General features: G+C 37.3%; 1 protein-coding gene across 5 annotated transcripts in view; it reads left to right on the top strand.

Annotated features, from left to right (window-relative positions):
- Window positions 1-25023, top strand: part of CDKL5 (cyclin dependent kinase like 5) — a 131413-nt gene that overhangs the window by 22935 nt on the left and 83455 nt on the right. The gene's annotated exons all lie outside the window — the stretch shown is intronic.

Below are 25023 nucleotides of genomic sequence, written 5' to 3'. Positions count from 1 at the left end.
AATACAGTAAAAAATACTTACTATATATAGAAGCAATGAATTAGACTTCAGAGGCTGTGCTAGAGTTGCTGTAGGGAATAATATTATACCTATCATAAATTTAATTGTTATTGCTCTATATAGACAAGCTCAGCACGTGTGGTAGAAACATAACACTTTTAACTTTGGTTTTCTTTCTTAAAATGAATGCTATCCAAGTTAACAAGGCCTTAATGTCTTCCCTGTGAAGTTTGTAGTTTCACCTGTAAAATTAGTAATTACTGTACTGAAATCATGGAGGTGATTGATTATTATTTATGCTGGATTTTAAAGGTATACATCATGCCAGAAAGGGACAATTTGTTGTTATTTTGAACAAGACAGGTGATTATTTGGATCCCTCAATTTTATTTTTTTTTTTCAGGATAAAGCTATGTAGAGAAAAATTTAAGTGCTGAAGAATCTTCTATAAAAACCAATACCTGGATGGAATGCACCCTGAGTACCAGTTTCCTTGTGTGCTCTGATGCAAACTGATTTGCCTATCAAGTTGTAGTGGCCCAAGGAGGTAGGAACTAAGAGAGATATCAGTGCAGTACAGATTGACATACAAATATAACTCAGGATTTTGCTGAAATCTGGATTAATGAAAAACAGTATTGTTGGTATTTAACTGGTATAGATGATCAAATATCTTTTTCTTTTTTCCAAGGCTTATATTTCAAGTTTAAATTTAACTAAGCTGCTGAACAGGTTCCATGATCTATATTTAAGCAATATTTAACAGCTGAGGATGCCAGTCCCAAATACCATTCTTTAAATGGTTGCATAGCATTTCCCTTTTCACAGGAACACAAAGGTAGTTCCAAAATTGAATCTGGTAACCTTAAATTACATAATTACAAGCAGAATTTCTAAATTTTTTTTGGGAAGACGTGCAGTCAGAAGTATTTCTTTTGCTTTTGTAATTTGCTGTAGAGATACTCTTATGTGATCCCTCCTGATCATGCTAATAGAGAGTGATGCTAAACCTTAAGAGAAATAAGTATTGTAGATGAACCCTGAATTGCATTTTCTTGGCAGATACACAAATCCAATTATCAATATTAATCTGCAGTGTTAATCCGTGAGGCAGAATTGGTTAGTGCTTTTCAGGGTCATGAAAGGCAACATAGCATCACCCAGAAATGAGTTTTGAAGGCTCTGGTGGGAGAATGTGCCAAGTCTCTGCTTAATACAAAACAATATTAAGTGTTTCTTCTCGAGCTGTAGTTTTCTTTTTTTTGTGACAGAAGAAAACCTCATTAATGTAAAATATTTTAGAAAGCCCAAGAATCTGTGCTAAAGGTGTGTATAAGAGGTTAGGGTTTCTGGGGGCTTATCCCAATACCAATTTTAGTTCTGAAACTTCTGCTGCCTTCAGGTAATCCTGCAAATATCCTACCAAGTAAGCAACTGGCAGTCTTCAAGTTAAATTACATTCACATCTGTTTTAAGTACGTATCAGTTTGCTGATCTAAGTTTTGTGGTAAAGAAATTACACCATGCAATACCTAATGAATTGCAGTACTTCAGATGGGAGTGGTTCCCCCACCCCATTATGTAGGATTTGAAACACTTTCCTTGGGTAACTGCTGTTCATTTTACAGCTCGTTATATTTCCCTCTTTTTTCTGTTGTTGGGGTTTTGTTTGTTTACAGTTCTCCTTTATTTCAGTCTTTCCTGTTGCACTAGAAACAACCAATCAGTTCCTGATTGCAGCCCTCTCTTCTTTATTAAAACTAGAAAAAGTCTGGTATATCCATAATATTGCATGAACTGATCTTTTGATTTAATCTGCTTTCTTTTATTTCACTAAGTGAAACTTCTGAAGAAGTGGTATTTTGCAGGAAAGATATGCTTGGGTAACTGAAATGGGCTTCTTGATATGGCCTTAAACTCGTGGACAGACAACAGTTTAAGGAATTTATCAAAAAAACCCCAAACAACCAAACCCCACAAACAAAAATATCCAAACCTGGTTTAGCATTTGTGCAAGGTGTGGGGTTTTTTAGTTGGTTTTTTTTTTTTTTTCCAAGATGACTGCCTACAATCCTTAGACTCATTTTCAGTCATTTCTAAAAATTAAATTAAAGATCAAGGCATATACATTTTAAGCAGTCTTTTGTTTATCTTGCAGTGCCAGTTCTATTTATTACTGAAAGAAAGATCAACACCAGTTCCACACTATAGATACACATACTGAATTCATCCCTTTCTGTTTGTCTCAGATCTCTGCTCTAAATGGAATGAATCCTTTGTGACTATCGTGGTTGTCAGCTTGAAATTCGTAAATTTGAGAACTGAATACTGTAACAGTACTCATATTCTATGATATATACAGATCTGGAGATAAAAAGTGAGATTTTTTGTTTTAGAATAGATGTTGATATATATGTGGGACTTTCTAAGCTTATTTTAAAAAAGTGATGTTTATTTAACAAGGGTGCAAAAAGAATAAATTGAAACATCTGGTCTTGCTAGCTCTTTGGATGTTTTTGGGTTTGTTGGGTTGGGTTTTTTCTAGTACACAGGTCTGGAACTCTCTATAATTAAGGTTTCCAAAGCTTCCCCTTTGGATCCTACTTTTAAATTGCTTATAAGTTTTGCCAAATGCATCTGGGCTATTTTTTTTTCTTCCCTCCACCCTCTCTATACTGGATGACTACCTCATTATTATTTGATGGATTTTCATGTGGTTTAGTTCTGACTCTTACTTAGTTCAAGCCGAAACAGTTAATTGTTGAAAAAGCAGCTACTTCAGAAGTAAAAAATCAAAGTCTTCTTTTAGAGTGCTGTTAGAATATCTAATAAGGGATGGAAGAGTCACCTTCTCATGGTTATACTCAAGATTTCACAAATAATGATAAAAACTTGTCCAGGTTTCATGCATTAAAAAAATTAAAAATTCTTGTTTGAATGTGCTTATTGCTGTTTGGAATATAGAAGTTGTTGAGAGCCAAAGATGAAAAGCCTGAGTAAGAAATTGATTTAACTTAGTAGAGTGACTGAGCTCAAGATATAGGATAATGGTGTGGGAAGGGGAAGAAGAGATGGTATTTGAGGACAAGGTAGAGATCAGTTATTGAGAAGGGGATATAACAGACCGAAGCTGAGAGCAAAGGGAGTCTGCTCTAATGCCAGCTTTTTAGAAGGGAGTTTCTTCTTCCTCTGCTGTGAGGCTTGGTGGCAAGATGCATCTCTTATCCCTTTCTAGGGATCTGATCACAGAATCACGAGCGGTTGAGGTTGGAAGGGGATTCTTCAGTCCAAGCCCCATGCTCCAGCAGGGACACCTGAGAGTCAGCTGCCCAGATCCATGTCCAGGTGGTTTTGGGTCTTCTCACAGGTGGACACTCTGCAACCTCTGTGGAGAAACCTGTGCTAGGGCTCAGTCACCTTCACAGTGGTTTCCTGGTGTTCAGAGGGAACCTTGTGCTTTTCAGTTTGAGGCCATTGCCTCTGGTCCTGCTGCTGGGCACTGCTGAAAAACTTGTTGTGGAGGCTGATATTTCAGTGGGAGCAGTGTCTGAATTACAGGGATAGGTCTGGGGCAGTCAGGTGTTCTGCCTGGCTTTTCAACTCTCTATGGGCTTTGTGCAGAATGAGTTAATCTGCTCCTCCACTCCATGTACACCACCTGGAGAACCTACACAGAGGTGTATGAATGTGTCCACGTATGCAAATTGTTAAAAATATTCCTGTGTTGAAATAGAATAAAAGAGAAAAAAATTAGGATGCCTGAGTCTTCTTAATTTGTGGCCTGTATTTGCTCATATGATTTCAAAAGTAATATGATTGCATACCACAATAAACAGGAGTTAAAAATGAAATATGGAATGACTGATTATTAAATGAGCATTATACATTTTGCAGTGTGAACAAAATCAAAAAGAAAACAGTATTTGTTTGAGCACTGATAGGAAAGTTGTTTGCTTTCTCAAAGGCTCTGAGTGTCCTGATCACTGTAGGGTACAAGTGCTTGGTACAGCTCTCTGATTTTGTGTTCTGCTTGGAAAGGTGAGTGACTTTAGTGCATACAATGTTTAAAATATATTTTTGTGTTCAGCATCTTATTTTAGGTAGTTTAGTTTTTAGCATTTCATTTTGTGCTTCAGCTTTTTATTCTTCTTGAAGCTGGTTGTAGCCTTGAGTGTTGTATGTGGTTGGAAAATCCTGCTTAAGCTATCAAGATGGGAACCCAGTGTAGAATGACAGAAGAATCTTTCCATGCTGTAACAGGCTTTTTTGGTAACACATGCTTTGTGGGGTTTCAGTGTATTTCCATTTGGAAATAATTAAATTTATTGGCTTGTTTGTTGTGTGCTAGAACTTCTTGAACTTAATTCCAGAAACTTCCTGGCCACGCAACTGGCTTATTTGTACTGACTTCCTTTGCTTATTAGAGAGTATATTTAATTAGTTGGAGAGTAGAAATAATTTCATTTTTCTTAGATGATATTCAGGAAATTTGGCTGCACCTTAATATGGTTGGTTTAATTTTTTTTTGCCCTGAATGAATGGGGGTCCCAATACAGGTTTTTCATATGGTTAAATGAAGAAAAGATAATGGTCTACTTTTTTGAATGCTGTAGGATTTTTAAGAAAACAAAATGTTATATTTATTTTCTCAGGATGATTCATAATGCTTCAGTGTATTTATGTCATCCTACAAATCTTGAATATTGAACTTAACATAGGAATATTCTACTTCAAGTATTACAATACTGTTATCCTTTATGCTAGGAAGGGAGGGATGGCTAATGACATTGTAGGCATATATTCTTGTATATTTTTGTGGGGTTGCTGATCAATTGTTATGCTTTCTTTTTGCTTGTTCCAGTTCCTTCATCACTGTAGCTTAATGATCTATATTAAATATCTGTAGGCATTGAATTAAGCAGTACAGGGTAATGATATACCCAGACTTAAGCCCGTGACAAGGCAAACACATTTGCAGCTGTTACAAAAACTAGGTGCATTTACTGCTTTTTAAAACAGCTTCTGTCTTTCTCAGTCTTTGTTCAAGCTGATCACTGTTGCATTGGAAAACAAGCAGTGATTTTTTTCTTTTTGTTTACACAACAGGGAAAACTTTTACCATTGTGATTGCTGTGCTATGAAAAAAAATTTTTCATGCTGCTAATCTGTTAGTGATACAGGACTACAGGACTTAGTCACCTGTGTTAGATACAGAGTTGGAAGACAATCTTGAATTTGTAGCGTGAAATCTTCAAATGTTAACCTAGGCTAGGTTAAGAAGAGATGTGTAGATGTGTGAGAATCCATGTATTCTAGGTAGCTTGATCTGTGAATTGTCTTTGCTACATGAGGCTGGAATTGTCATCTAGCAAGAGAAAACAGTGGCAGGATTGTGTAAAAGGTTTGTTGTCTTTGCTTGGAGTCATTGTTTGAAAGAGCATTAATAATTTGGCAACCTGGAATCCAGATGGCAAAGCTGCTACACAGTGTCCCCTTGAGCCTGCTGTGACTGTGGCCTAAAGGGAGAGCAGAATTCTTTTTGAAAAACCCCTCTGCTCTCCATTCTCATTGTGTAAAATCTTCTGTACTGAAAAAAGAATATAGTAGGTTTATTGCAAAGGTTTTTGGAGGTACTGTCTAATTTCAAAGAAGAAAGCTAAATAAGTGTGTGGGGATTTCTTCTTTAAAAAAAAAAGTTGTGTGTAAACACATAAAATAGATTTGTCTAAGAACTTTCAAACTAGAACTGGTTTTTGACCCTGGACTAGTAGAGGTGGTAGAAATAGGGATTTGTGATCGACTGTGGATACTTGGATTTGCAGACAACTTTATCTGGATCAGGAGCAGCTAGAATTGAGTATCTGGTTGTATCCTGAAACATTTCAGTGTTGTCTTGCAAATATTTCTGGACACTTATTTTTGTTACTCTTGCTTTCTATTCAGTGGTGTTCTGTGAATGCCAAATCTGTGGTGTACTTCACAGTTGGCATCCTTAACATCCTTTAACAGTAAGGATAACAACAAATCCATGCTCAAACACCATAAAATAATATTAGGGTGTTTTACTCTTTAAACACATGCTGGGCCTGCCATGAAAGACACCACTTATTAATGGTGAGGCCTCAGCCAAGTTCTTCTCTCTGAGTGGGCTGACCCTTGCAAGAGCAGGGGGTTGGTTTCACAAACCAAGAAACTCTGTTTTCTGCATCTGCAAGGTTCATAAATTTTTATTAGATTTTCTGCCTTGAGTCAGGATAAGGGCTTTTTAGAAGGACATTTATTTTTATTTTTCCTTTAAGGAATAGATAATCTTTTCCCATTGTTATTTTTGATGCTGCATGGAAGTTTTCATATAGTAATGCCCTGAAGAACTTTAACTCCAACATGGAAAATGTGTTGAAGAAAGAGGAGGGCAAATAACAAAGGTTAAGACATGAAAAAACTTACAGAAAATTTACATAGGTAGTACTGAAACGTCCTCACCCAAAAAATATGTTGAATTAACTCAGGAGTTAATATTAATTTCAATAAATAAATAAATGTCCTTTAAATTACTGCTAGAATAATGTGTAGATTTCAATCAAAACCTGCATAAACTGAGAAAGCGGATATGTTCTATCGCATTTTGTCATATTAAAAAATGAAATGTTAAAAATTGTAGGGTCTTTGAACACTTAGATGAAGTCAACAAGGATATGTTACAGTTCAGATGGAATCTGTTGCTGATATTACTGAGTGCTTTTTTGCCTACAGTGTACTGACCTTACAGTCATTGCAGCAATCCAAAGCTAGTTATTTGTTACTGTTTCATGTATAAGGAGAGTTTTGGGAGATTTGATTGAAAAGAGAAGAGATACTCAAAAATTGGCATGTGTTTGCATTTGGATTTCTTTTTCCTTCTCTGAATTCAATAGTAGTTTTTGTCAAGGCTTGTTCTTTTTTAAAAGGTGCTCTACACACCTGTATGTATACTGAATGCTCCTTTCCATATATAGGATGATCATGATTAGAAAATTGCAGTCAGTAATTTTGTAACTGTAAAAATAAATGGTAAACTGTACAAAATTAATATCAGCAGTACACCTCAACAAAAAATACTGTGCTATTTTAAAGAAAAATTAAGCCTGTAGTAATATTGTATGACTAATGTATAAAAATAAATACCATATGTCTTGCAAAATATCATCTGTTCTCTTGAAATGAAACTTTGTCATTGCCTTTTGCTAACTGTACCTATGAATTTAGTTGACTGTAGTCCCTCAGTACAGTTGTCATTCTGGCTATTGATGAAGTTATTTTAGAGCATAATCCTTTTTTTTTTCTTTTTGATAGACCAACACGAAAATACTGAAGGCAGATTATTTTTCTTGGGCCTGTAGAAAGCACAGGCTTTAAAAATCTGTCATGCAGAATTTCCAGTCATCCATTTCTGTTCTGGGTTATTCAGATGGGTTGAGCTGCAAGTTCTTTGGAAGTCTTGCTAGCAATGGGGGAACACCTGAGAATGCATCTCACAATCTCTGTTGATCTTTTTTGATTATTCAGCTCACCTGGATCCTAGCTTCTCCTTCTAGAACATATTTTTTGTGTACTGACCTCATTTAAACAGGAGAAACTAAGAAAGCACCGGGCTTTTAGAATGCTAATTTCTGTATCTCAATTTGCAGATTTCAGGAAGTTCCCAACTGACTACTGAGGTCTTACCTGAGTGCAAAAAAAGAAGCTAATCTACCAGCATGACACTGAAGAAAATAGATGAGGCTCCAATTCACTGCAGAGAAAAAGCCCTTGATTTTCCTTTAGAGATTTTTCAAAACTAATTGTGTGCCATTAGACAAGCAGTTAAGAGGATGAAATGGAATGAAACTTAGAAGTACTTTTGTAGACTTCAGTTTTGTTAATATAGGCATATTATAGTAGGTTGGTTTGATATTGGGAAGCAGTGCCAACAACTAAAAAAATCCAACCAGCAAAAAGTAGCAAACTTGGGGCAGTTGGATGTTTGTCTTAAATCATGTTTAGTACAGAAGCTCCCTTGAGACTGTTGAATTTTTATCTGCTCATCCTTGCACTCTTAAATTTGTTGATTTGATTTGGGTGTTGTGTGAATTGTTTTCTTGTCATTGCTGATTTGTGCTGTAAATGTGATACAGGTTTTGTTGTTGTTGTTGTTGTTTGGTTGTTTCTGGTGGGTTTTTTTGCTCTGGATACTGCAATGAAAGCACATCTGTCATCATGTTGTTCTAGTTTGTCTTGTTCAAAATGCTTCACAAACATAATAAGGATTATATGAGTCCTGAGCAGTCCTGAGCAGTCTGACTGAATGGCTTTGGCCCCATTTTGAACTAGAGCAGAGCAGCCTGTGTGCTCTTCTACTCCCTTCCAGCCCCATCTTCTGTAGTTCTAATCCAGTGCATCTATCTCCTCCTTCATAGCTCTGCTGCTCACTTCTGGAAGCCAGTTTTTTTCACAGTCTGGGTGTGGTTATAGGTCTGCCATGGAGACATTCTCAAAGACAAATGCTTCTTTACATTTTCTCTCATAATATGTTTTCTTCCTACTGTGTATACTATATAATATGTATATATCTTTATAAATATATATATGTGAGTGTATACAAACATACACTGTATGTTTTTATACACTCACATATATATTTATATATATATCATATATATATAATATTCATTATAAATATATATCTATTTTGCATATATATATATTTCACAAAGCAGTGTGTTTCTGTCTGCTGACACTCTGTTGATGTATCTGGAGCTTCTTATACCTTTGGTTCTACTGCCTGATAGGTTATAGTGTGTCAAGAGTTTATTGTATGAAAGCTGATACTTGGAATTTCATATATGAGTGTTTAGAAGCTGGTAAATAAATTGGTTAGTGCTTTCCAGTGAATCAAATGATATATTATAAAGGTGAGGAATTTTGATTAAGGTAGTATGTTTGGTTGTGACTGGTTTACACCCTGATGCCAAATAACCCATGAGTGTTGAAAAGCGAGCTGATCTAAGTTACTTGTTGAAAGAGCAGCTCAGTGGAGGTGTAGCTTTGCTGGGAGCTGAACCTTTAGCAAATGTTGATTCCTTTCTTCCTTTCAGCTGTAAAATCTCTTATCTGAGTTTTCTTCTCTTTTCAGTTCAGGTGAGCTGTTGAAGCTCAGTGTTGTGGTTACAGGCATGAGTGTAGGTAATTGTTTTACTCCTGGTGAAGGTGTCCTTGGCACATTGACATTTCTCTGGTGTGATCTCACTGCCAGATCTAGAAAGAATTTCCTGGTTTGCCATGGGGAAAATGTGTGTTGCTTATTTTACTGAAATGATGGATTGTTATTTGTGGTGTAGGGATGACACGAGATTAGACTGGACAGTATCGCTAAAGGTGCTGTAAGACTACCACTGTTGTACTCCCACAACCAAAACTTTGTTTATATTTCTCTTTTAAGGTAACTTTCTGGAGGGAATAGTAAGATTATATGGCTCCTCTGAGCCAGGTTTTGGAAGCTGTTTTTCTTTACTGCAGGAAAAAAAAAGAAGTTATATATAAGGTAGGACATGGGACTGGGAAGGCAATGCAGAGAACTAAAGCCTTGTGTTCTTATTTCCTGTTTTCTTGAGTTGCTATGTGAAAGTTAATTGGTTGGTGTTAATTGAAGGCTTGTCAAGGTTTTGGCTTCATTTGTGTGTGAATTTAATAAACATTAGAGCCTCTAGTGACCCAGCAGTCCTTTCCTCCTCAGTGGTCTTCTGCTGGCAATCCCCAGTCGTCACTGGATGATTTATGTGCAGAGTACATGACACTCATTGTGTCAAGATTTCTTTGAGGGTGAAAAATTTTTATCACCTCAAAAGTTGATTTGGATTATATCCAGAAGAAAAACTGAAGTAGTCTTGGAGGGTTTTGTTTGGTTGGTTGGTTTTTGTTTGGATTTGTGTGTGTGTGTGGTTTTTTTATTGATTGTTGTGGACTTTTTTCTTTTGTTTTCCTTCTGTTGTTGAATTGCTGTGAGTAAGGACAGCATGTACTTTGGTAGGGAGTAGATGCTGGGATCCTTACTGTACTGAGGATAGGGAATAATTCTGTATTAAATGCCTGTGAATTGATTGGAACACACCACCAATGGCTGATGCTTTGTATTGAGGTGGCTTTGGTTTGTACACTTCTTCTAAGTAGTTTACATAATCTTCCTGTAAAGCTTAATATATTTACTATAGCTGTTTCAGTACTAGACAAATTTGACTTTTCATGGCAGTAGACTTTTAAAAAATACTCTTGATTCCTTTAAACATGGTATAAATGTTACTGGTAACAGTCTTGATTTTTTGTTTCATGTAAATCTCCCATCCCAACACTTATTTTTAACTAATGAGATAGAAATGAAAATAAATCAGGCTCTACATAGTAAAAGCATGTTTTCCTAGCCAAATTCAAGCTGGCACATTGAGTGTCCAAACAGTTTACATAAACTAAGCAGGATAAATAGAAATTGGGCAAAGAACTGCTAAAAGGACCCTGAATAAATTAGCCCTGGGTTTTAGAATGAATTATATTTGCTTAGTGGGCACTTGACAGTGCCTCTGTTACAAGTAAAATAAGTGTTTAGTATGCTTAAACCTCTAGTTGCCTATATTCTTGAACTCTGAAAGTTGTAATGTTTTCCCACTTTAATTGGAAACTTCAGATGGGGTTAAATAGTATTTCTTCTTTTTACTAAACATTTATTTCAGTATTTTTCTCAAGTAGACACAAGTTTTCAAGCAGCTTTGCTGAAGTCTTTCTTGTGTACTGTGTCTTGGGAGGGGATTTCCCTTTTCTCATATGAAAGAAGAGGATGCAAACTATTTTTGATGGCATGCTGCATTTAAGAACTGTGTGGAGATAAGAAGTCTTTTATTTCTGTTTTTTTATTTCTGCATCTCATTGCTGCAGGTGTTTGGTACAAATGTATTTGTCTTCCTAATAATGGCATTTGATATTATAGTTTTTAATTATTAATAAAACTATACACTGAACAAAAAAAATATCAACATAATCTTACTTAGAGAAAGTCCATCAACACTTTCATCAGCCTTAAAATAGTTGCTTTTGTTTGCAGTGTGAATATCTGTGCATATTTCATTAACCTTTATCTTGCTTGATGTGTAAATGTGTGCTGAGGAGACTTTCAAAATGCCTGAAGTTAGCTGCATTCCGTGTTCTATTTCTGGTGTTACTTAGCTGCTGCTGCTGCTGCTTAGAGGCTGAACTAGAAGGAAATCATTGCATTTCACTGCCACTGGAGTTAAGGGTACAAAATTATTTAAGTTCTCAATTGGCCAAGTTCTCAGCTTGCCAAGAAACAAGTTTCTAATAGTTGGAAAATGTGATGATGGATTCCTCCCCCCTTCCCCCCAATTAATTAAACTTCAAGAGCTAGAATATATTTCTGAAATGAATCGAGAGCTTGTTATTGGAGCAGATTCAAGTACTATATGGAGAAGTTCTAAGAGAAGGAAAAAAAAGGTTTGCTTTTACATAAGTAAAAGAAGAGGGCTGATACCTCCTCCTCACACCCCCAAACAAGATCAGAATGGTATTAGATTTTGCCTCTCTCTGTTTTTACTTGCAAATTAATAAAAATGGCAGTATAATTTGTGTTCACATCTCATGGCAATAATGACAGACCTTCTATTTTGAGAAATTGACTCTTTTAGTGCTGGAGACAGTTGACATTTTCCTTGCAGTTGTTTCACAAAAGTGAATATTGTTCTCCAGTGTGCTGGGCAAAGCGTGATCCACGGATCTGTTTTACCCTCGTGTGGGTGACGGTCCTTTGTTAATTCATCAGCTGCTGTCTCTACAGGTTTGTAAAGCATATAATTTCTTCAGTCCAAAGAGCTTTATTTTACAAGTGTTTTCTGTGTAGAGCTTTCAGAAAGCAGTGGTCTGTAGCAGTGTTTAGTCCATGGGTATATGAGAAATCTGGTTTTCTTGGTGCTTTTTTTGCAATGCAAAAATCTTATTTGTTACTGTAATAGCGTGGCCTTTTGTAGGAGATCTTCCAACCATGGAGGAAGATGTCCATCAGACCATTTCTTCATTTTTGTAGTGTACCTTGTGAACTTAGACTAAAAATAGGAAGTAAATTACCTTTTTTTTTTTTTTTTTGCTTGGGAATCTAGGCTCTATTTAAAAGTGCTAAAAAGAGAGTAAGTTATGATTTCAGTGAAGCTTTTGGCTTAAGTATGATTCATTTTTAGAAAGTAGAAAGAGTAGAAAAGGTAATCCATTTAATTCCCAATTAGTTTGAATAAAGACAAGAAAGGTGGTCATTTAGTTGAACTTCTAAGAAATTACATTTTCTGGAAGGTGGACTTTGTCCCCTGTTAGAAGTAGGTCCACACATATGTACATTTCTCTGTGTGTGTATATATGTATATAATCTGCAGAGATAAGGAAAAAATATTTGACCTTGTACGTCTGTACAGCAAGGGTATTTGTGAGGAATTTTGGGCATCAGTTTGCGTGAGAACCAGTTCAAAATTTGCCAGTCTTATCTCTGGCAAAATTGGCCAAACCCTCATTTTGTTGAGCTGAGTGAAGTGTAATCGTGTTTGAAAAACCCAAAAGAACAAAAACTTCCCCAAAATACCCCAACATGAGGTAGTGTGCTGGGGGAGGGGGGGGGAGTTGGCTAACTTTAAATGAGAGGACAAAGCAAATGAAAGAAAAGCATAATAAACCTGGAGCATTGTCTGGTCTAAAAGACCCATAGTGGAAAGAGATGTGCTACAACTTTTTCTTGTTGAATTTCTTGAAGAAGACAAAGGTATTACACACCCCCACCCTAATGATAGTCTTTTTGCTCCCTCTTTTTTTCCCCCTCCCTTGAATTAGCATTTTAGACTGTTTTATTTTCCTTCTTCTGAAGTTAACTGTTAGTTTCCATGCAGAAAAAGTAGTTTAAACTTCTGAAATACTACTAAATTAGAAAATTTTCACTCTTTTTTTCTGTATTCTGGCTTTCTAGAAAATCCCTTCCCCTCCCCCATATTCATACAGTGACAATTCAAAAAACAAATTTTATGTCCATTTTACATTACAGGCAGCTAACTAGATTTATTCTTTTAAAACAATAAGAAGCAGGCAGAGAATATAGCCCTTTTTTTACCTTTATTCAGTATTAACAAAGGAGAAGAGAAGGTGGCTTCTAAAGTTGGGTACTTAATGCAAATTCATTCTCTTGCATAAGCTACAGAGCAATAGAACATAACACTGTCATTAAAACTGACTCATAGCATTCAACGAAGGTGTGTTTCAAGCTTTAAAAGTGTTAAGAGAATTACTGCAGTCTAGTAAATACCTTGCAGTGGGAAAAAGTACTTGAGCTGCATTTTGTTGCAAAATGTTGTGCAAATTATTTTGAAAGTATTTTGTTTTTTAAAAATATCTGACCATACAAGCAGAGAAATAGAGTTATTCTAAGCTATAAAGTATTTTATCAGTTCAAAAATGGATGCAAATAGACTGTGAAATTCATTTAACATCTGTATTTGAAATTTCTGCTCAGGAGGGAGACTCTTTACATTACTTGATTGTCTTTTAGCTCTCTTCATTGCAGATGTGGGGGGATGACTCCTGTATATTAGAAAAATCTCTCTCCAGCAGTAGGTGTTCAACTCTGTAAACTGCTGTTTTGGTGGGTTGTGTTTGGTTGGGCTTTTTGACATCTTAATGGAGGGGAACATAAAATACATATCTAGCACCACAAAAAGTCCTAAATGTTAAACATGCATTTGAATTGGTTTCATATGTAACCTCAGCAACGAAGAAAGTGGTCTAATCCAAAAGAGATTACAACATTATTTCTGACTTTTTGTCTGAGCAAATAGCCTATCACCCATTCTATCTGGATTCCAAAGGAAGGTGGAGATGATTCTTCTAATGTTAGAAAGGCACAAAGAGAACATTAGTGGAAAGGAGCAATGTGGTGTGGTTAAAACTGTAATCTTTGCCTTGCCTCCCTGCCTGCTGAGCAGTGCCTGCTGGGCTTGGATGTGCTGGGTTAGGCCTGGGCTCCCTGTGCTGCTGCTCTGTGCTTGCTGCCCATGGTGGCTGAGGAAATGTCCTGATATCCATCTAGTTCCTTGATGACCAATATTCAGGCCTGTCAATGTATATGGTTCTGTAGAGCTTACTTGCAAGCAGAAGACAGTTGTTTCATCTTTGGTTTGGAGTCTTTCACCTCAGCATCTCCCTAGCAGCCTTTGTCAGTAGGTATAACTGGATATTGGGAAGTTCTAGTTAACCCTCTGAGACATGGTATGCCCTATATTGTTGCCAGTCCTTATTTTCTTAGTAGTTTTTACTTTTCCTTTGCAGGAAATAAATGACAGTATTTTTCTGGGTGTATTTTTCTGCATTCATATCTCCCAAGTTACTTTTATTTCCCTGAATATTAGAAGCCTGTTTATTCAAGAAGTAACTAGATATATAAGAAACAAGAAAGTCAGTTATGCAAATATTGACTTTTGGATGCTGCAAGTCTGTATTTTTTATAAACTAATATAAATCTCAAATATCATGATGAACTCATTGCTCACGCCTGAAGCATCTTGTCCTTAGAATTTTGTTTTCTTCTTTCATTTCAGCACTTCTCCATATGCCAGTCTTTTACTGTCTTCTCCTGTGACTCCCTGCAGTAGTTTCCCTTCTCTTCCTCCCTCACCCACCCTTCTTGTCCTTTGCCAGGAGCACTGCCTTCCCTCTTTTTTCCCTTCTCCTCCTCCCACCTTCCACACTCCATAATTAAACTTGGAAGACTCAAAGGATAGAAAAACAAATGAAGGATGAAAATTAGGATTATGAGGTTTTTTTATTACCTTTCTTCTGGTAGGTCTGCCAGCATTATTTACTGTTTAGATGTATGTCCTTTTTCTCAGGACCTGTTTTTCAGGTCCTCTTTTGGGTCACTTGCATATCCAGACATGCTTTTGCTGTCATGGGAATCTCTCAAGCAAGAAGCTGTCAGCATAGCAGGAGACACTCTGCTTGCCTTGCCTTTCTCTGTGGGAGAAAGGCCATGGATCTGCCATTTCCTATTTATGTTTCAGTATTTTTCCAGTGATACCTAAGCTTCTAATCTGGATGATTCTTCTCTTTAGATTAAGGTGCAAATAATATCCTTTTACCTTTTATTTATTTTCTGGGGGGTTAGTTCATGCCTTCAGTAGTAAACTCCTTGATTTACTTTAGAGACATTTTTGTCAGATTAATAGTGTGGACAATAGTACTAGTTAAGCAAAATTCATTGGATATGAATGTTTTACCAGTGTAATAATGGTGGTTGATGAAGGTATAGAGCAAGTACAGACTTCATTTGTATTAAGAAAGTTAGTCTGAATGTTTGTACTTTTAATTATGAGGATAGTTTTTGTGTTATGTGAGATTTAGAATATTTCCCTTTTCTTTCTTTTAACTACAAAGTGGAAACCACTAGGCTGAAATTAAAAAAATAAGCGAAGTAATAGCTCCTCTTTTGAAGTGATAATAGAAGCTGGCATTGAAAAGATATTGCTTATTATTTAAAAAATTAAAATATTACCACATCCTGAATCAAATTTTCTCCTAGTTTTTTTTAAGTTTTTTCCTGAGTTTTCTGGTAAGACTTACCTTAAGACTTATATTTTACCACAGCATGCTGTTCATGCAAAGAGCTGTTACCATAGCATGGTTTCAAACAATATCTTAGTTATTTTATAACACCACCAGAGGCCTTCAACATCACAAAAAGTTTCCTCATCAAGGAGCTTAACATGTAATTAAAGACAACACCTAAGAATGCAGCTAACAGTTGAAATAAAGAGGAGAGGAAAAGACATCATCATGAGTATGTCTTTACAACTAGGAATCTGTGGGGGGTTGACCTTGGCCATCCACTGTCACCAAAGTCGCTCTGTCTGCTCAGCTCCTCAGAGCATCACGAAGGGCTTGGGTTGGAAGGGACCTCAGTGCCCATCTTGTTCCAACCCCCTCTCCCCAGGGCCTTTTCCATGCTGAACAGCCCCAGCTCTCTCAGCTTGTCTGTAGGAAACATCCTCCAGCTCTCTGACCATCTTTGTGTGTGGCCTCCTCTGTACCTGCTCTGGTATGTTCACGTTTCTCCTGTGCTGAGGACCCCACAGCTGGACACAGCTGCACAGCTGGGGTCTCACGAGGGCAGAGTCCCCTCCTTGACCTGCTGGCTGGGCTGCTTTTGCTGCAGCCCAGTGTGCCTGAGTGCACACTTGTTGGCTCGTATGTAGCTCTTCATCCATCCAAGGAACCCCCATGTCCTTCTCTGCAGGGCTGCTCTCAATGGCTTCTTCTCACAGCCCTGACCCTTTGCCGCACCTTGTCCTTGGACTTGTAGAACTTCATGAGGTTCTCATGGACCCGCTCCTCAAGTTTTTTCAGGTCCCTCTGGATGTCATCTTGTCCTTCTGTTGTGTCAGCTGTACCACTCAGCTTCTGTAATCTGTAAGCTTGCTGAGGTGCACTCAATCTCAGTGTCATGTCAGTAATTAAGGCACTGAAGTGCACTGGACTCAGCACAGAGCCCTGAGGAACACCACTCATCCCCAGCTTCCAATTGGAACATGGAGCCATTGACCACAACTCTCTGGCTGCCTCCCGCCAGCCAATTCCCTACTTGTATTCTTGGCTGGACAGGGGAGAGATAGTATAATGAATATTTATTTTTCTACTGCCTTTGGATGAGATCAGCACATTAAATTTGTGCTTTTGTTTCTTGGTTTTTTTTCCCTCTACTGGAAAATTGCTTGCACATACTGCAAATTGAGTGGGTCACTTTAATACATCTTCCAAAAATGTTTGCAGTAATTTAGCAAACTGAAGTTCCCCTACCTGAAGGTGTTGTAGGTGGCTCAGCATGAGGACATCTGTCCTGATGTCAACGCTCCACAAGTCAACGCTCTGTTGCTGCACTTTCTCTGCAGTGGATTTGCATTGAACACAAACTTTATTTCAGAGTTTTCAGTTTAATGTTCAGAGTCCTCCCTCAAATTGCCTTTGGTCCATGATAACATTGCTGCTGCTGTTTCTGTAGTTAGACATTCCAGAACACTCTTTTATCCTCTGCTTCAAGGAAGCCTATGTTACTAGGCTGTGATATTAATAACAGTTAACAATTGACAAATAATGTTAATTTAGGAGGAATGTCAGTTGTTGAGGTTTTTTTCTTCTTTATTTGGAATGCGATTCTTTTTTATTGAACTTCATCTTATTGTGATGGTCATAACCTCTTAATGCAGTCTGAGCCACTTTGGAGATTAGTCTTCTTGACTTGGGTATTAGTTAATTGATTTATTCACCTGTGTAAGTTTAATGTTTTTTTTTTTTCCAACTAGAAAGCGTAGCAAAACTCACCTTGAATTTAAACATAATTAGTGTTCAGTTACTCTGATAATAGACATCTTAAAAAAGCCCCAGCTATGAAGTGTAAAATAAACACATTTAGTACAGTTTTGCACTTTTAGTACTAATCATACTCTGTTCAATTCCTGGCTGGTGAAACTGGAGCAAATACCTTGTAATAGAGTTTCACACAGTGAAATAGTAGCAATATCTTCCAATTCAGATGAAAATTCATATGGAGAGATGTTTCTGTAGGTTTTAATTTCTTTGGGTTTTTTTAATCAATCTGCTTTGAGATTGATGAAATTAGAGAAGAATTGATGGAATTAAAAAGTAAGTCAAACCTGAACAAAATTATTACAAAATCCTCCAGCACTCCCCCACAAAACCCCAATGTACACCATTTGTCCACCACATATTTTAATCACTTGTAATGACTTTAGTGACAGACAACCCCTATGATAAATCTTTCAGTTGTTTCTTTCAATGTGCTCCTGCACATATGCCTGCATACTAATATGAATTTATTCTTGAAATGACCTGTCTTAGGACCATTAGTTGTTGAGTGGCTTCTTTTTGTCTGTTTTTTAAAACTTTGGATGGCATTCTTTTCAGGATTAGCATTGCATAAGGTGGATCATTATTATTTAAATAAAATGTTTCTAATTATTTGCTTGGAAAATGCATGAAGAAGCAATGATAAATAATTTTATAGTATAGAATGTAGTGCTGTTCATTTGTATGTATTGTATTTTATTAGTAATTTAGTACTAGGTTTTGGGGGGCTCCCACCTCATACTTTTGTTTGTTCTATATATTTGGCATGCCTTTTTCAAAGAAAAAGGGATTTCTTGGGTTGGTTTTTTTTTTCCTATTTGATAGTGAAGCAGTCATCTGTATTTAATTATATGCTTGAAGATTACAAGAAGAGTAGTCATTGCAGTTGTTCTGATCTGCATTAGAATGCCCACAGAATTTAGTTTTGGCATTTGTTTGCTATTTATAAATACTTTTTATTCACCTTTACTTTTCTGTACTCTTATGAGAAAGATCCATCTCAGCCAAATACAGTGCAGAGAGGAACATCTGACTTTTAGAATGTGAATGGGAGTTATTTTTAGAACAATGAAGACAAAACTGGGTTGGAAGGAGGGGGAAAACTTTGTCAGATTAGCAGAATTTCAGTCTCAGAAAATCACCAGCATGCTTTGTGCGTGCACGTATGAAAGATTCAGTGGCTGATCCAGTTAAGAATTCATCAGAGGACTTTTCCTGAAGTGGCCAGCACTTGTGCATGTGTTGTTTGTCTGCAGCCAGCCTGGCAGTGCAGCAGTGCAGGGCTGGTCGGGGCTGCTGCCCTTGTGCAGGGGAAGCTGGCAGTGCCAGAGGATGCCAGGGACCCGGAGCGTGATGGGCACACTTGGCAGCTCCCTTCTTCCACAGCTGCCCTGCTGAGCTCAGACTTTAGAGCAGACCTCCAGCTGGCTGGCTGCTTCCAACACGTCCCCTTCAAGAGAATATATTGTACTTCTCTTGGACAGGAACACCCTCTGCCCTCGTGCCTTTTTTTTTTCCCTTCTTATTCCTAAGAATGTATCTTTAAATGTTGGAATTAGCTGCAAAGTGAGTCCTGATGTGTAATAGCAGCTTTTTTTTGGTGCTTCTAAAGATGAAAAAGTCTGTAATATTATTTTGTAATATTATATTGAGGATTTAAAGTCCGTGGCAGATTGTCAAAAATAATATGGGACTAAATCATAGGCAACATGACAAATTAATATAGGATATATTACTGGAGACTGTTGTTCTGAGAAGAGAGAAGGAAAGATTAAAATCAAGAACCAACTTCCAAGGAGACCACTACAAATATTGTCAGATAAAAAAATATTAGCTTCTTCCACAGCAAGCTATTCTGTTATAAAATAAAACCTTCTATTATGTAAAAGAAATAAAATAATTCCTTCTCTTTGCCTAAGAATATATCACTAAGCCAAAGTGTGCTTTTACTTCAACTACAAATGTTGGGCACTTGTTTTGGATAGAAATGAAAGTGTAAAGGGTCAGGCACCTTGAGCCAGAAGAAGCTGCAAAGGCTTTGGGTTTCACAGGTTGCTGTTGGGAGTTTTATCCTCTGCACACTGATGATTTTCCTTCAGAGCTGCCACAGGTACAGCGAGGCCCACCCAGCATACGCCAAGACCGGCATCAAGTGCGTAAGAAGCTGTCACACCCACAATAGACTTTCTTGTTAAGGTTCTTGCTGGAGAGCAAGACTAAAATGGAAGCAAAATTGTCTTTCCTGTCCTCCTGTTATGACTCATGGGAGCTGCTTTTGTGCTCAGTGCTTTCATAATCAGTCTGCTTATTTGTCAGTATGGTCTTAGAAGCATCCTGCTAAGCACCCACTCTTTTTGAGTTGGCCACAGCTGTTAGGGAAGATCGTGAATCCTGTGTTTTAACTCGGAGAAGTGAATTTAGTTCATGTATCCAGGATGAGCTGAATTTATTTTTGAATCTGTACTTGGATACAAAAAAAAGAGCACTCATAGAACAAGACAAAGCAAACCAAATCATTATTTCTTCCCTGCCCTTCAAGCTCAGGTTTCCATTAGGAATTCAACCAAACAGGTGTCTTGAATAATTGGGAACTGTTTCACCCTTTTTCTAGTTGTTTGCTTGCTGCAGGATGGGAACTTTATTCAGGTTCTTCCCCCATGCACTCCTGGCCCTGTGGCCGTGGAGATCTGTTGCCTTTAGGCCATTCAAATGATGATGCCTTCCATTGATGTATAATCATTCAGATGCATTTGCAGGTTTTGTTGTATCAACTGCTATTAAAAAACCCAAAACCAAAAAACCCCAAGCAAATTCTCCAAAAACCATGGTGAAGTCAGGGTCCAATGCTGATATTAGCAATGTCAAGAAAAGCTTTCTGGAACTGAATTTTAAAATCTGTGAGCCTGTGCAAGGAACCTTGGTGTTTTGCTTTTACATAATTTGTTCAACTTTGACAGCTTTCTAAATTTTGTATTTATTTTCACCAGCTGTTCTTTTCATTCCTAAATTTTTCTTATGAGCAGAGGAAGATAGATTAAAGTTTTGAGTATGAAAAATGGCTTGCTATAATTGTTAAGTTCTTGTTGATTTTTATCTCTTCAGCTTTATCTTTTTTTCACCTTCCTTGTTGTGGATTTCTTCATATTGTGAAATCTTGATGGCTCTTTCTCCAGAATCTTACCTCATTTAGAAGGTCTACTGTCCCTCCATAAAATGGAAAAATAAAGTGGTACCTTTTTTTCCAAATTATGGAGTGAGATTGGTACAATGTCACTAGGAGTATAATTGGATTATTTTTCCCTGCATTCCTTAAGTCAGAATGTTACTGCTGGCTTCCTCCTTGCAGCTTTTCATACACTGATTTTTTCTTCCTGATCAGTGATTCCTTATAATAAACGTGACACATTCCTCTGGATCAATAAATCCAGGAAAAAAAAAATCCCACCTATTTTCCTTACCCTGTCACTTGTATTTACTGCTATAACAATGAGTTGGGTCCTTGTAAATCCAACTAGGGTTTTCCTGGAAAACCTCAATGAATAGAGCTGCATGTATATTGGGGAGGAAGAGTAAAGGTGCTGAATGATGCATCATTGCTGACAGAAGTGGTTAATGCTTCTTTCATCCACCTACCTTGTTTGACAGAAGACATGCCAGGGTGTGGATTAATGCATAACCATCAAAGATGGTATGGTATAAGTTCTTTACATTTGTGTAGGGACCTGCTGTTTTGTTAATGCACAGAGGAAAATGTAAATCAGCCTCTAGAAATTCCTAGTTGTGGCCTCGTGGTGGGTAATCATAATAAATAAAAGAGATGAAGTTTGCTTCTTGTTTTAGAAGAGCAAGAGGGGTGTATTATCTGCTGGCAAGAAGCTTGTTTAAAAGCTCACGGATGACTTTGAAGTCAGTTAGAAGATTGTAACTAAGTTCAGCTGGATGCAGATTGCATTCTTTCTGTCATGATAAATGGAATTCATACGTGATTTTCAAGATCTAGATATATAAATTAACCTGTATTTCTAGAACAGTTTTATTTCTCTACATTTTGTGAAGCCAAACATCTACCTCACATGTTTCATTATTCTCACTAAGTGTATCTACTAAAATCTAACTGTGTAAAAAGTGCTTCTCTCTCCACACAGATACTGATGATTATGAACTAAAGAATAACATTTCTAACCATTGAGGCTTTGGGTTGAGTGGTTAAGTCTGATGCTTTTGGGTGATGCACTAGAATTCTTAATGGTCCTGAAGGGAAAAGGAGTTATGAAAAAGCCGGGGGTTTTCCCCACTGCTTTAATTTCAATTCAAATGTTCAGGTACCATAATGCTGTAGCGTTCTGTATGCTCATTTTGAAAATGTTTGTATGTTTTCTTGGATTTATGTATAAGCCTTACATGCTATTGCAGAACAGCTACTTTTGTATTAAAGTCTCACACTATTACACTTCTGGATTAAATAAAACTAATTTTTTGATGTTCATCTCATGATGTTTCATTTTGCTGAGTTGGCTCTGTTTTTTGTAGACTATCATGGCAATGTTGAGAGCATCTCAGATCTGTTGGTTTAATTAATAAATTGTTGATGTGCTGTGAATCTGGCTGCCTTAGAAAGGGATATTAGGAGAATGACTTCTATTTCCATACTGAGAGCCTTTGAGAGGTAAATGAGGGCCTTATTTCCACTTCTGCAGGGGTTACTCTAGACAGCAAGCAACTTAGGAAAACAGACCAGTGGCACTCAGTGCAAAGAATGAAATTGTGGCCCCTATTAGGTTTTCCTTGCTATTAGCTGAGGTTTTCCTTGCTATTTCCAGTGTTTAAGTTGAAAGAATCTGGCCTGTCCTCACTAAGTTACAGAATAAAGTAGTTCTTGCTATGGAAAACTTTCTTGAAATTACTTTTTTGTTTAAGCTTCTGTTTTGCTTAAGCTTTTGTTTAAAGCTTAAGTTAAACACTTCTAGGTGTTTTTCCTTGTTTTTGTTACTACAGTTACTGACTCTGACATTGGTTAAGACTCTGTGTCATTCATGGAGTTTTGAGTTCATGTTACCAGGTTCCCTGCAAGAATCAGTGATTCTCAAAACAATCTTAACAAGGCCAGTGCCTTTTGAAAAACAGAAGAATCCCAAATAGTGGGTACTGCCACTGAAAAAATATTTTAGCAGCTTGATTTTAATCTTTCAGCAGCTTTTGAAGACAAAGAACTCAAATAAGTATATAAATTTTGTCTAGAGATTAAATGGGTCTAACTAGTCTGACTTCACTAATGTTTGAATTGTAGTCCAGTTTGAGGCAAAAGAGTTGGGGCAAAAAGTGTTTGGGTATGAATCCATACTACTGCTGTGTGCCACTAGCCATCTTTCACTAGCTTTCCTTTTAATTTCAAAATTAGTTCTCATAAAGTGTCCTCAGCAGACACAAAGCTGCCTGGAGCCAGTGTAAAAGAGGGACTCACTCGGGTGCAGTTTGCTTTTGGGAGCCCCCCCTGTGTTCCCTGTGGTGTCAGTCACTCATGATGCACTTTGGGGAGAATCAGGGGAGCTGCTTTGTGTGTTTCTTTGGGCCAGCTGAAGTGTGTCACTAATGGTGAGTGAAAATCACTAAGTGGGTTGGCAGGGTTTTATCTTTAAGGAGTTGCAAATGCTTCTCTAGGTGCCATGAATTCAGGGGTAGCAGGGGATCAGCTTTCTGTGGCTCTTCTGATGAAGTGAAAAGGGAAGATGTGATCAGTGGGGAGAAGATATACAGCATTGAATTTCATAGAATCATAGAATTTTAAGAGTTAGAAGGGACCTTAAATATCATCTTCTCCCAACCCTGCCATGTGCAGGAACACCTCCCACTATTCAGGATGCTCAAGGCCTTACCCAGCCTGGCCTTTAACACTGCTGGGGTTGGGGATCCACGACCTCCCTAGCTGGGGGATTTGAGAAAGGAAGATTAGCTGCTTGCAATTCTAACCTTTGTTCCCAATAAAAAACTAGAATTCATACTGAATAAATGTGCAGAACTGAAAATAAAAATAGTGGATCACAAGCTGCAGGCCTGTATAGATTTAAGTAGTTTATGAGAAATGTAGAAATTATGAATGAGGGACAAAGGAAACTGCATCTTAATTTCTTCTTGAGCTTTTGGTACTTTATCTCATAAGTTTCTTTACTGTTTCACCATATATCTAGGAAGTATTGTGCACACTGTTAGGCAGAATGAGAGTGTACTGTGATAACATTAGCTGATAAGTAATCAATTTATCACAAACTAATTTCTGGTAGGACTTGCAGTGAATAATGTTGGGAACTGAAGTAACAGATTTGGTGATGTTACTGAATAGTGCTGATAGAAAACAATATATATTTTCTGACTTTTCCTTTCTCTCTGGCAAGTAGTTTTGCCGTTCTGAGTTTGGCTGACCAGTTTTGTTGTGTCTCACTTGTGTTACAGTGGCATCAATGGTTGTTTCAAAGTCTCTGTGGCAGTATTTCTGTCACTCAGCTGCAGCATGGGGACAGCCAGCTGCACCCTGTGCCTGGCACCAGCCTGTCTCAGCAGAAAGCTGAAGCAGCTCAGTGTGGGCTCTGTTCTCTTGTTGATGGGTGCAGCTGAGCAGATGCTCCTGTTTTTCCAGGACCTCATTTTTTTTTTAAGTTCGTTAGTGTAACCAGAAAGTCTGGACAAACAGCAAAAAGGCTTTTGTGAGGAGATGCCAAATGAAATAGGAGGAGAACATATGGAAGGGAAAGGAAGGAGTATTTTGTACAATTCACCAGTGAAGAAAAAAAAAATATTAATTAAACCAGTAATTAATTAATAAAGGACTGGACAGCTTTTTCTAAAAAACAAAAGCAAACCAGAAAACCCTAACTATCCCTTTAATTTGGAACTCGCTGCTTTATTTTCGAATCACTGTGGTTGATCAACTCTGGAGTTGCTTCTAAACTAACAACCCCTCCCCACATGATCTGCCTGTGTCTTGCTGAAGCAAATGTCTTTGTGATTCCTCTCCACCCTTGGGCTGTCCTTTTGTTGTGTATGACCATGTCAAAACTGGGCTTTTGGCCAGCACCCCTGGCTTCCAGTGACATCCCATTTGTGTGAGCTGAACCCAGCATTACTGGGTCACACTCACCCATTACACATAACTTAATTAAATGTATTCACTTCCATCCTGTTCTTCATGAGTAGTTCTGTCCTTGAATCACTGAATTGTGAAGATGGTGTATTTCCAATTCGTGGTGAAAGCAATTGAGGGTTTTTCTTTCCCCATTTTTGAATGTTGGTTATATACCTTTAAATTAAGGGAGCAAATGCAGTGTGAATTAGTAAAATCAAACTTCTGATAGGATAGCAGAGAAGTGGTAAGCTGTAAACAGCCAAAAAACTTTGTTCTTTACCCTATGTATAGTTGCTTAATTTGAAAAATTGCTTCAATGTTTGGGAAACATGGAAAAAAACCCTTTGAAGACATTATCTTTCCTGAATTATTCCTTAAATAAGCTGATAATGGAAATAATTTTAAAATCTCATTCCTAGTCAGTCTAGCAAATTAATTTCCTT

The sequence above is a fragment of the Agelaius tricolor genome, unplaced genomic scaffold (assembly GCF_023055355.1).
Source record: "Agelaius tricolor isolate 1412-34295 unplaced genomic scaffold, bAgeTri1.0.p SCAF_7, whole genome shotgun sequence".
NCBI lineage: Eukaryota > Metazoa > Chordata > Aves > Passeriformes > Icteridae > Agelaius > Agelaius tricolor.
This window is presented reverse-complemented; position numbering and strand designations above follow the sequence as displayed.